The sequence below is a fragment of the Pongo abelii genome, chromosome 5 (genome assembly GCF_028885655.2).
Source record: "Pongo abelii isolate AG06213 chromosome 5, NHGRI_mPonAbe1-v2.0_pri, whole genome shotgun sequence".
NCBI lineage: Eukaryota > Metazoa > Chordata > Mammalia > Primates > Hominidae > Pongo > Pongo abelii.
In genome coordinates, this window is record NC_071990.2 from 122,918,672 (window position 1) to 122,930,619 (window position 11,948).

Consider the following 11,948-nt stretch of genomic DNA (forward strand, 5'->3'; position numbering starts at 1 on the left):
AAAATAGGGGAAGAAGGATATGTAATGTTAGGAGAATTTGTGTTTTCACAAAGTGTCAAGAAAAACTTTTGTTGAGAAAATGACTTTAGAGTAAGTACGTAAAAGAGTGAAAGAGCTAGCATATGTCTGTGGAAGAAGAATCCTAAATAGAGGTCACAGCAAGTGCAAAAACCCTGAGATGAGAATGTGTTTGGCAAGTTCGAGAAAAAGGAAGAAGGCAGTGTGACTAGCATAGTGAGCAGAAGGGCAGAGTCATAGGACATGAGGTCAGAGAGATAAGAAAAGCCAGACCATGGAGGGGCCTTCAGGTCATGGCAAGGACTTGGGTTTTATTATGCACATGTCATTTTTCCTTTTCTTTTTGACCTTTACTCAGATAGCAAAATCATTCATGTAGCCTCAACAAGAATTTGTATTGTTACAGTAGGAATGAGAAAGGAGAAGAAAATTGTACTTTTTTTGCGGGGAGGGGAAGAGGAAGGAGGATGTTCTGAGCTAGTAATAAAACAGGAATGCTCAAAGAAAGAAAGTTAATATTAGGCTTGATTTTGTTTCTTTCACTTTCAAGCAGGCTCATGAGTATCAAAAGGAAAGATTCTGAGGGGAATAAAACACTGTTTATGCTATTAATAGCTCTAGAAAGAAAATAGAGGTAGAGACTGAAGACCACTGCCCCATCTCAGGAGGGGCTGAAGGATTTAGGAAGGAACAGGGAGGGGGTGGTCGGGTGTGACTGAAGTTTTGTGTGGAGGGGAAGTCGAGGTGGAAGTGTAGAGGGGCATGTGCTTATGGAGAAGTGGAAGTCTGCAGTAGAGGCAGCAAGGCTGAATACCTTTGGTGGACATTGACAGGGAACATATGCAAGCCAGTGCCTGTGGAATTGTTGGGGATGGACCCTACATCTACTCTGCCTGCTCCCTGGGGATTATCCATCAGAAGGACATTCATATGTGCCCTGAGACTTTGCTGTACTCTCTGCATCTCCACCATGCACGGATCCCTACAAGGACCTATAAAATAGCTCCCGTTCACAGCCTGGATTCTTGTCATAATCCTGCAAACAAAGAGATGGGGTCAAGTTGGGGCACTGAATCTTTGGAGAGAAAGGGTCCTGGCTTCGTGCTCAGAAGAGGCAGGACAGTAGAGCAAACAGCCTGGTCATACCATTAGGTAGAGTTGGCTTACTGGCGGCCAAGTATTTATTTTTAAAATGCTTATGGATATGAAAATATAAACATTTTCCTTATACCTGTTCTCTGGTAGGCAGAATCATTCCCGTCGCCGCAAAAAGAATTAGTATTTTTACATTAGGAATGCAAAGAGAAGGAGGCAGTATTCTTGTGGGGGGTGGGGGAGGGTGATGTTCCAGACTACTAATAAAGAAGAAGTTTTAAAAGAATAATAAAATAAATAAAAATAATACATAAATAAATGTTACTTTTTTTGGGCAAGAAAATTAGTACTTTAATTAGTGATATGAAATATAGATAACTTATCCTTTGTCTAGGATGCATAGCAGATATATTTGGACAGGACATTTATCTAGATATGTAGGTAGAACAAACATAGCAACTTTGAGAGACTTTATAAAGAAAAATATATTTCAGATGCGTACTCCCTGGAAAAGAAGTTTCATTAACTTTCATTTTGTGAAGGAACAGTTTAATTGTAAAGTAAATTCATTTATTTTATTTATATATATATATATACATATATATATACATACAGTACTATAATATGCCAGGGACCTTTTCAGGTGCTAGAGGTACAATGGTGAACAAAGCAAAGTTTTTGTCCTCAAAATTTTGTTTCAATAAATTAGTAAATAAATGGCTAAATAAAATACTTACAGATTGAACCAAGTTTTTAAAAATGAATTAGCTTGGATTGTATAAACTATAGAATTTAGATTAAAATGATCTAATTAACTTATGAATTCACACATCAATTTAGGGATCTGCAAATAGTAGCCCATGATTCAGCCAATGGGTCAAATCTGAACTGCCACCTGTTTTTTAAGGTTTTATTGGAACACAGACACATACCTATTTATTACATCTGTCTATAGCTGTTTTTGACCTACAACAGTGGAGTTGAAAAGTTGCAATAAATACCTCTGGCCCACAAAGCCAGATATTTACTATCTGAACCTTTTCAAAACATGTTTGCTGACCCCTGGATTAATTCAAATATAATTTGAGATAATGAAGTTTGAAGATTTTTTTTAAATTGCACAAGCAAAACTGTTTTAAGACAGTGTAGGAGATGAAGTCCTATTTTTGTGTCAGATGGTGTTTTTATCAAAAGCTCAAAAGGCATATACATGCATATGGTGACATGTGCATTCAAAGCTTTGAGTTTCCTAAATATTATTAAATAAGAAATACAGTAGAATAGTTATTGTGCCAGTAATGAAATTGCCATTGCAAAATTTTGAGAGTAAGAGAAATCTGACATAGTTGACTCCACCTTGCTTCTGATCTGCAAGCTGTCCTTGGTCATTACTGGGCATAGGTCAAGCTAACTTTGGGAGGAATTAGTTTATAGTTTAACTTGAAAGGAAAGATGATAATAGTCCCTCCTTAAAACTAACTCCCTCAGCTGGGTGTGGTGGCTCACACCAGCACTTTGGGAGGTCGAGGCGGGTGGATGGCTTGAACTCAGGAATTTGAGACTAGCCTGGGCAATGTGGTAAAACCCTGTCTATCAAAAATACAAAAAATTAGCTGGGTGTAGTGGTATGCCCCTGTGGTCCCAACTGCTTAGAAGGCTGAGGTGGGAGGATGCACTGAGCCAAGATGGCACAACTTCACTCCAACCTGGGTGACAGAGTGAGACCCCATCTCAAAAAAACAACCAAAAAAAAAAAAAAAAAACCCCAAACAAACAAACAACAATAAAACAACCAAAACTAACCCTCTCTTTGCCAGGGACTGAAAGCCACCTTTGTAAAGCTAATGAAAGGCCACAAGAATAGGTTTATGGGAGGAGTGTAAACTCTGATAAAATGTAGGCATAGTTTCTATAATCCCTTACTGTTCAGGAGTCATATGACCGGAGATCACAAGATTTGTGACTTTCCCAATTACTCTTATCAGCAACATCACTACTGTAGAACCTAAGATTTTCAGACTGACCCCATCTGGACTGGTGACTTATGGCTCAACTGGTCCTGTGCTTCCACCCAGAGGCTGACTCAGTGCATGAGGATGGAGGATAACTTTCCATCACCCTGTGATTTCATCCCTAACCAATCAGCAGCACCCATTCCCCAGCCTCTTGCCCACCAAATTGTCCAGAAGAACCCCTAGTCTCTGAGCCTGTGCAGAGACTGATTTGTGTGATAACTCCCATTCTCTTTCATGGGCCACCTTTGTGCCAATTAAACTCTTTTCCTACTGCAGTGCTGTGGTCTCAGTGGATTGATTTTGTTTCTGCAATGAGCAGGAGTCACTTATTTAAAAGTACATAATTTTTTTGTTCTTAAGTTACATATGATTTTTTTCTTTTACTGGATAGTTATGATAAATCTTAGTTTAAGCAATTTTTGATAAGGTTTAAGAACACATTTTTTTGTTTTTTCCAAGATGGAGTCTTGCTCTGTTGCCCAGGCTGGAGTGCAGAGGCACGGTCTCAGCTCACTGCAACTTCCGCCTCCTGGGTTCAAGCAATTCTCCATGCCTCAGACTCCTGAGTAGCTTGGACTACAGTTGCCCGCCACCACACCTGGCTAATTTTTGGTAGAGATGGGGTTTCACTATGTTGGCCAGATTGGTCTCAAACTCTCAACCTCAGGTGATCTGCCTGCCTTGGCCTCCCAAAGTACTGGGATTACAGGTGTGAGCCACTGCACCCAGCCAGAAAACGTGTTATGAGAGCAATAGAAGAGATAGAAGAGCATACAGTATTTAAGAACCAAAGTTCTAGATTCCAGCTTGTTATCATTGTTCACCTACACCTCTAGTAGACTCCCACTGGTTTCCCAGAGGCTAATATTGCTCTACTTCAGTGCATTCCCCCTAGGTTCTGTGATTGCTTTCAGTTGAATGTTATGCTTGATTCCTATCATTTACACTTATTTTCTTTTCATCATCTATTCCAGACGTGTTCCTTTCCCCTACATTTCTACATTATATTATACATATTGCTTCAGAAAAAAATTTATCATTTTACTTGTTAAAGATGGTAAGGCAAACTTTACTCAAGGTAGGCCATGATGATAGGTATAGGGACTGCAATTGGGTCTTACAGTGGGGGACAGAGAGTGGACTCCAGTTTGATTCCAACAAGGGAAAGTTAGAATTTTTTTTTTCTTTTTGCTTCCCAAGAAAAGTATACAAGTGGGGATTTATAACCAAGGAGCAGGCTGGAGGTCAGTGGATGGGAAATTACTAGGAGGAGACATCAAGGATTAGGGGATCTCTGGCTCTACTGACTTAGTAGTTTTATTGCTGAAGGGAAGATGGCGAGATCAGATATCAAGGGTAGTTAGAGACCCCAATATCAGGGGTGGGGAATTTTTGGTAAACTGGCTAGCAGAATTTTTGATCTCACAGTTCTACAGGGATGGAGAGGGACCCTGAAGGTTGGTCCTAGTCAGAAAGGACTGGAGAGCCTCTCTAAAGTTTTGGTCAAAGGAGAGAGTCTTTGACAATATCAATAGTATATTAATATTTAAGAAAAGGGAAGAAGGGCCAATGGCATTTCTACATTTTTCTGTCCTTTTAGTCTATTTTTATTCACATATGAAATTTTCTTTTGAAAATTTATTGAACTTTTGACCTTTCTTTCACTCTGGTTCTGTTTTCATTCTTCTGTGTTCCTCTTTCTTCATTTCATCATAATTTACCCACTCATGATCATAGTATTTCCTTTTAATTCCCATATAGTATTTACAGCACCCATCATTTTGGTGATACCACACAAATGCTCTGAGTATGTGATTAGAGAATAGAGGGTGGAGGGAGCTCTTCTAAGATTTCAAAGCCTTATTTTGTAATCTGCCTGACTCTGCAATCCTTCAATTCACACAGTTGAGGCCATTTAATTCCTATCTGTAAATTCAACTCAACCTCCCAGACCAATCACCCTTAGGTAGTTTGAATTAAAAAAAAAAACTTGGCAATAATGTCATATCAAGTGAGCTTAGATCCTTGTTCTCAGTCTTTGTTTTACAGATAAAATATATCGTTATTCTTGTTACTGCATTACTTTGAAGAACTGGTTCCTTTTATTCTCCAGTAACTGATGATGAACTCTGTATGTATGCTGTTGTGTCTCAGTTCCTAAAATTGGGAGCGAGGAGTTTAGCTTGGTTATTCATGTCTTGTCCCTTCAACCCATTTGGTATCTGAGACAACACATCTTGGGGTAAGACCTCCGTGACCTGACCCTGCCTCAGGGAGAAGCAACTTGATTAAATTGAGATAAATCATTAAAAGAAAAAAAAATTTTTGCCTTGTTGGAGTAATCAATTACTCATGAGGATGGTTCTAGAATTGGTCTATTGGAAGTAAACCAGACATTAACTGTTCACATCTAGGTCTTAGGTTGGAGAAAATAATGAACCTCTATTCTTCACATTTCTTTGTGACTTTTGAGTACTGCTATAGAAAATTAAAACAAAACAAAACAAGAAAAGTCCAGGATAACTACTACTTGTTAAATTTATAGTTAACCACTTCACTTGGACCATTGACCGTGCTGGACAATGTTTTCTTTTTCCCAAGCAAGTTTATCCTTCTGCTCTTCATTGTGTTGATTTCAAGACTAGTGAATTTCCCTCAAATATCTGACTTCAGCTATATTTCCTCTACCTCTCATATCCTTTTCTTCAGTGGATCCTCATAGAGAAAAGAGAAACCCTCAGATAGAAACTTCTTCAGTATTCCAGCACCAAATTTGCACACTGCTATGCAATATTACCTTTCTGCCTTTCCTCCCATTTTAATGGAAAAGTTTTGCCTCCTCCTCTCTGAGGCTACTCCCCCTATCTCTGCACTGGGTTTGAGAATTATCCTCCCTTTTTTCCAGTGTCATTGATTTCTAAGCAAATGCACTGTTGTGATCTTCCTCTTAATTCTCAGGCTACTTCAGTATTTTTTGTTGAATTCTGCTTTTCTATCCATTCACAGAAAGGCTATTTTCTATCAGGGCTCCATATTCTACCCCATTGTCCCCAAGTATTCTTTTTTTCTTGGGGACACTAGAAATTGTGTAATTTTCTAAGGCGATCTATTAGTTTTATTTACCTGAGGTTATTTGCATGATAGTAAAAATTGCATACAATAATAAGAGTGAAGCTGGATGGGCTAGGTGGTTCACACCTGTAATCATAGCACTTCGGGGGGCTGAGGCAGGTAGATTGCTGAGCCCAGGAGTTAGAGACCAGTCTGGGCAACATAGTGAAACCCTGTCTCTACAAAAAAATACAAAAATTAGCCAGGCACACTGGTGTGTACCTGTGGTCCCAGCTACTTGGGGGCCTGAAGTGGAAGAATTGCTTGAGCCTGGGAGTTCAAGTTTGCAGTGAGCTGTGATCATGCCACTGCACTCCAGCCTGGGCAACACATCAAGACCCTATCTCCAAAAAAAAAAAAATAGTATGAATTACTTGGATAACATGTAACACTTTTTATAAGAAACTATGTAAACTAAGTAATCTTTATCTCCTCTCATAGCTTCTGTATTATCTATGTGTGTGTGTGTGTGTGTGTGTGTGTGTGTGTGTGTGGTGTACCATTCCTGGAGGTACTGCAATACTAGGTAGATGGATGGAATGGATGGAGCAAGCTCCTATTCCATCTCCCTGCTCAAAAATACATTTAATATATTGTCCTTGAATACAGGACATATCAGATTTTAAGCTGTTAAGAACAGATACCACATTTGATCTTAGCTAAAAGGCCAAGAAGAGATTATTTATATTGTGAAACCTCTCAATTAAAAATTTCTAGCTCAAATCTTTCTCGTGATCTCCAGTCATATAAACCTAATAGAATGATTTATACATCCAGTTTGCTGGCTCACAAGGAATCTCAACTTCAACTATTTATTAAGTTCTCTTCCCAATCCCCACTAAATTATCTGCTCCTTACCCTATGTTTTTTTCTATTTAATATCTGACTTGCTTAAGCCAGCAAAATGGAATATCTTTCTTTACTACTTCTACTTATCTCCAGCCTTCATCATGTTAACTTGAGGGTGTGTGTGTGTGCATGTGTTTGTCAAGGTGGGTATCTAACCTGATCACTCAGGTCGTGTCCCTTCACTCAATTTGGTAGCTGAAACCAAATGTCTTCACACAAGTTCTCTGTAACCCGATACTGCCTTCAGGGAGGAGCAACTTGATTAAATTGAGATGAGTCTTTAAAAACAACAAAACTTTTCTTACGCTTTTAGAACAACTCAGTTATTCAAAAGAATGAGTTTGGAATTGATCTTGTTGAAATAAGCCAAATATTTCCTCTTCACATCTAAGTTGGAGTTCGGAGAAAGTAATAGACCTGCATGCTTCACATTTCTTCCTAAGCCTCTGAACACTGCTGCAGAAATTTAAAACAATTCTTAAATTTCTTAAGCCTGTGGAAGAGGCAGTGCCACTGCCTTAGTTCTTGTCACTTCCTCAATTCAGATGCATTTGATGTCTCTCTACCTTTTTACTTTTCACTTCAATTTGTAAGTTCCAGTTTAGGTGTCTGTTTTCTTCTGCTAGTTTGGCTAGTTTGTGATCTTCTTTGGTTAGAGCTGTAATTATCCATCTTTGTATTTCTAGTTAGTAACTTGTTTCAGTGCCCGGAGCTCATAAGGGAGTAAATAACTGAACAGTTGAATGACCCCCCTAATATTCAGTCACTCTGAACTCCACCTCCTCCCTGCCTTTTGGAAGACTGCCTGTGTATCTCATCTCTAGGTCCCAAGTATATTTAGTCTAAATAATCTGGATGCTTGCTAAAAGTAGGATTGCCTATTACACAGATTCTACTATCTCTCAGCTCAGTTTTGCTAACATGTACATTTTGGACTTCCAGACTCTCAAACTGAGTGCCCATGACCTGTGGAACTATGTGTGTGATTACAAGAACATAGATGTCCTGTGTTATGTCGGTTTGGGCCACTTTTTAGTTCTTTGAGACAAAATATTTATATTAAAACAGGAAAATATGCAGCTAAAGCAAAATTTGGGGCAATTTTAAAAGCAAAGTATAAGATTTCAACGCATGAAACTTCAAAAATATTTTACGGTGGGACGGGACAGTCTCTGCTAAATCCTCATATCCCTGAGGATATACCTTTCCCTCTTCTGTTTTGGGATACTGAACTTCAGAAGTTAAGTCTGAAAGCACTGTAGGTAGGTGGGGGGTGTGTGTGTGTGTCTGTGTGTGTGTAGAAGGAAGGTTTTCCATGAAGATTCTACAGAAAGGATTCTTGAGTTTTGGCCTAAAAAAGTAACATTAAGGAAATCATAAAACCTCTTCAGAGTTTAGCACACTAGGGATAGCACTAAATGGCTTTCTAGTATCAAGATACAACCGTTTTAGTAAAGGAAGATGAAATATCTTAAATCATCCTTCCCAGCAGCCATTATGAAGCCAAATGCCTCACTGCCCTACTTATTAGTTGCTTGTGATGGGAATACGGGAGTAATCTGTCCCGCATGAAGCTAGAAATCTCTCTTGGTATGTCTAGATTTAAGACAATAGGATTTGAATATTATCGTATTAATATATAAGTAAAACTAACAAAGCATCACAAAATTAGCATTAGTAATCTTGTTTAAGGAACGTCCCTGAGGATTTAAAAATCCCTTTAGAGAAATCATAAGGCATGCTTCTATGTTTTTCCGTCATGGGTAACCACAGCAGAGATTGCATGTGTTCCATAATTTTTACCAAAAGAAGCAGATGGAGACCTGAATTTTGAGGGTTTTGTTTTTTAATGAGTCCCTACTTCGCAAATGAGTTAGATTCACATATATTAAAAAATAATCATTTTTCTTCCATATAAGACTAACTAAGCATGAATTTAGCTGCCTTTTCAATTTTTGCACAGAAATATTTTAGGTTCATTCAGTTTTATTTATTTATTTATTTTCTAAGGAAGAAGTCTGTGAGGATTCAGTAGAATCCAGAGAACACTGACTAGCTTTGAATACTGAAAACTTCCTCCTTCAACTTGGTTCTTGGTTTTCGGTATCCATTAAATAAGGAGGCCATGCACTAACTCCAGTCTTTCTATCTTAAATAAGCTGTGATAGTATTGTAATAAACAAGGCTCTAGATTGAGGTTTTCCAAATGCAGGTCAAATGAACAGGTGATATCTCTTGTGTTTAGATTTGTTCAGTAAAGTTTACATCGCATGTGTGTGTTAGAGTATGTATGTGTGAGTGTGTGTGTGTATAACATATATTTATTTTCATTTTTATTATTATCTTTTTTTTTTTTTTTTTTTTTTTTGAGACAGAGTCTTGCTCTTTCACCCAGGCTGGAGTGCAGTGGCACTATCTCAGCTCACTGCAAGCTCCGCCTCCCGGGTTCACCCCATTCTCCTGCCTCAGCCTCCAGAGTAGCAGGGACTATAGGCGCCCACCACGGCGCCCGACTACTTTTTTGTATTTTTAGTAGAGATGCGGTTTCACCGTGTTAGCCAGGATGGTCTCGATTTCCTGACCTCGTGATCCGCCCGCCTCGGCCTCCCAAAGTGCTGAGATTACAGGCGTGTTATCTTTTAAATAAAGACAAGGTTGCACTCTGTTGTCCAGGCTGGTCTTAAACTTCTGAGCCCAAGTGATCCTCCCGCCTCAGCCTCCTGAAGTGTTGAGATTACAGGTGTAAGCCACCACTCCTGGCCTATTTATTTATTTAGAGACAGGATCTTTGATTCTACCTCAACTGCAGCCTCCACCTCCTGGGCTCAAGCAATCCTCCCACCTCAGTCTCCCGAATAACTGAGACTACAGACAATTCACAATCACACCCAGGCAATTTTTAAATTATTATTATTATTTGTAGATTGGGGGTGGGGGGTCTCATTATATTGCCCAGGCTGGTCTCAAACTCCTGGGCTCGAGAAATCCTATGGCCATGGCTCCCAAAGTGCTGGGATTACAGACGTGAGCCACCATGCCTGGCCATCATATATTTATATAAATTTTTCCAATGAAAATATATTGACGTAAGAAGGTTCAGGCCAAGCTCTGTAGTTTTTAATAGTTTCTCTTTCTGAAGATACTATTTAAAGAGTGGAAAAGGTAGGAGATAAAATGTGAAACAAATATGGTTCTTAGATCTTAAATATCTTCACCAAAACAGAGCAAAAGTGTTAGGAAAAATCTTTTTGCTCATTGTTGGCTAACACAAGTTAGGATTTACTTGAAATAAGTCTTGTGTTCTTATTTTGTTGTGTCTAGACAGCCAAATTCTTTACTGTAATTCAAAGAATGTACAGCCAGTGCTGATGACATAATAAAAGGGGAAAACAAATGTAATAAATTTCCAAATTATCCTTAAACTCACTGAAAAAGAGCCTAATGATAATTTTTATTAAATGTACATGCGCTTCTTTGGAAATATGTCAAGACTATTTAAAAACACACACAAGGCCGGGTGTGGTGGCTCATGCCTGTAATCCCAGCACTTTGGAAGGCTGAGGTGGGTGGAAGGATCACTTGAGGCCAGGGGTTTGAGACCAGCCTGGGTAACATAGCAAGACCCAGTCTCTACAAAAAGTTTAAAAAATTAGCCAGGCATGGTGGTGTACATGTGTAGTCCCAGTTACTTCAGAGGCTGAGGTGAGAGGATTGTTTGAACCTCTAGGAGTTGAGGTTACAGTGAGCTATGATAGCACCACTGTACTGCAGCCTGGGTGACAGAACAAGACCCTGTCTCAAAAATAAATAAATAAATAAATAAAACACACACACACACACACACACACACACACACACAAATGATTATGGGCTATAATCTGAAAGCCTTGGTAGAGTTTATTTATACATAATTTAAAAATAAATGTGTGCACAGAAAATATTTCTATGATTAAATAATGACATTAAAACAGTAATACTTCAACACTGGCAATAGGTTCAGATGAGTTTTGTGGATCAAACCAAAGATTCTTGGTAAGAAACATCAGTAAATTATAAATAGCAAGATAAAAATAGAAAACCATTAGCTCAGCAGGAGCTGTGTATGTGGGAGAGAAGAGAGCAAATTTGAAGTTGCATACATACTACAGATGACATTAAAAATCTAGTTTATTTAAGAAGAAAACTGAATACTAAAAAAAAAAATGGTATTTGAAACATTTTAATGGTATACCTGTGGACTTTTTTCTACAGTGACACGGTAGGTATTATTATCTGTTGCTTACGTCAAATAGAGCAATGCAATAAGAATGGCCTGTGATGATAATGAACTGCTCTGAAAAATCAGCCTGCTAAATTAACTTTTATGTTGACAAATCTTTCTTAGAAGTCAGTCTCTTTGCAGACTTATCTAGGCAAGGTTTCTTGTAACTCCCTCCCCACCCTTTCCTGTAGGTCATTGTTCTTAGAGGGAGTCACTAAAGGAAGTTCATCCTTCCTTAACCTTATACTTTAGCTAAGGAGAGAAAAAGATAAGGACATTTTTTTTTCCTTTTGTATGTTTGTAAGCTTCCCTGAGACCACAGTGGAGAACTGGGCTGAGGTCAGTGATGAAGAAGGCAAAAGCAACTATTAAAATAATGGTAGTCAGCTGGGCACGGTGGCTAACACCTGTTATCTCAGCACTTTGGGAGGCTGAGGCAGGTGGATCACCTGAGGTGGGGAGTTCAAGTCCAGCCTGACCAACATGGAGAAACCCCGTCTCTACTGAAAATACAAAATTAGCTGGGCGTGGTGGCACATGCCTGTAATCCCAGCTACTCAGGAGGCTGAGGCAGGAGAATCACTTGAACCCGGGAGGCG

General features: G+C 38.9%; 1 non-coding gene across 1 annotated transcript; it reads right to left on the reverse strand.

Annotated features, from left to right (window-relative positions):
* Positions 1–6,728: 6,728 nt before the first annotated feature.
* On the reverse strand, positions 6,729–6,918 carry LOC112134107 (U2 spliceosomal RNA). The gene has a single exon (XR_002915678.3). It is a non-coding gene; the product is annotated as a U2 spliceosomal RNA (small nuclear RNA).
* Positions 6,919–11,948: the final 5,030 nt, after the last annotated feature.